This window comes from Tupaia chinensis, unplaced genomic scaffold (genome assembly GCF_000334495.1).
Source record: "Tupaia chinensis unplaced genomic scaffold, TupChi_1.0 Scaffold000063_1, whole genome shotgun sequence".
Taxonomy (NCBI): Eukaryota; Metazoa; Chordata; class Mammalia; order Scandentia; family Tupaiidae; genus Tupaia; species Tupaia belangeri.
The window spans coordinates 1391965-1392977 of record NW_006159521.1 but is presented as its reverse complement, the minus strand read 5'-3'; the positions used below and the strand labels follow the sequence as shown (position 1 = coordinate 1392977).

General features: G+C 55.7%; 1 protein-coding gene across 1 annotated transcript in view; it reads right to left on the bottom strand.

The window, feature by feature from the left end:
* PPIB (peptidylprolyl isomerase B) overlaps positions 1-1013 on the bottom strand; it is an 11311-nt gene that overhangs the window by 6299 nt on the left and 3999 nt on the right. The gene's annotated exons all lie outside the window — the stretch shown is intronic.

The following is a 1013-nucleotide window of genomic DNA, read 5'->3' as shown; positions in this document are numbered from 1 at the left end:
AGCAGGACCCATTTGTCCCCTAGAGCCCCTTACTATCTCCCCAGGGGAAGTCTCCCTGGGAAGCTCTGGGCCCCTTACTCTTAAGATATGTCAGTGCTGCCTGCTGCATTCCTGGGGCGACAGTCAGCTGGCATGCAGCGAGGGCCACCACGCCAAGACTGCCCAGTGCAGCTGTCTGCTGCCAACTCCACACGATTTGCACTGACAGTCTCTGCTCCAGCCACTTACCTCTCCTGTAGCTAAGGCCACGAAATTGTCCACTGTCTTTGGAACAGTCTTTCCAAAGAGACCAAAGACCACCTGGCCTACGTCTTCATCTCCAATTCGGAGGTTGAAGAACACCTGAGGAAAAAGACCATTTCAGACTTAGTCTCTTCCCTTGGTAGTAAAAGAAGGGTACAGGAAGAGAGCCTGCAGATGGGAGGTAGAGCCCGATTTCTAGAATAGAGGTTCTGAATCTGATTTCGGAGGCAAAAAACCTGTGAGAATTTAATGGAAAACAGGTTTGTTTACACTCTTCTTAGACTGCAGGATAACCTTTGCTCCAAGTAAATAATAGGCCCAGAATCTAAACGTTAACATTAAAAAACCCACAGGGAGGGGTTTAAGCTATGCTCGCTGTGCTTTGTAATTGAAGTGGCTCAAATCTGGCTGTACAGGGGAAAGCATTCGGAATCTGGCAGATGCGATTTCACCTGTTCCCCAGGACTGCGGGGCATTTACAGTGCCGGCCGCAGCTGGGCAGCCGGCTCCAACTCCCCGGGTCGGCGAGGTGTGGCGGGAAGGGCAGGGCCATGCTCTGCTCTGAAAAGGACAGGAGGCCCAGGCGCCACGAGACTACAGCCGGGAGCCTAGGGAGGGACTGAGCCAAAGCCAAGGACGTCTGGGCCGGAGCTCCGGACCCCAGTGCCTCGGAGGCCACGAGCCAGCGGCGCCGAGGCCGGACCCCAGGCGGCGGAGGACCGGCCTCGCAGGAGGGCGGACAGGGAAGCCCGGACCGTGAAGGTGAATTT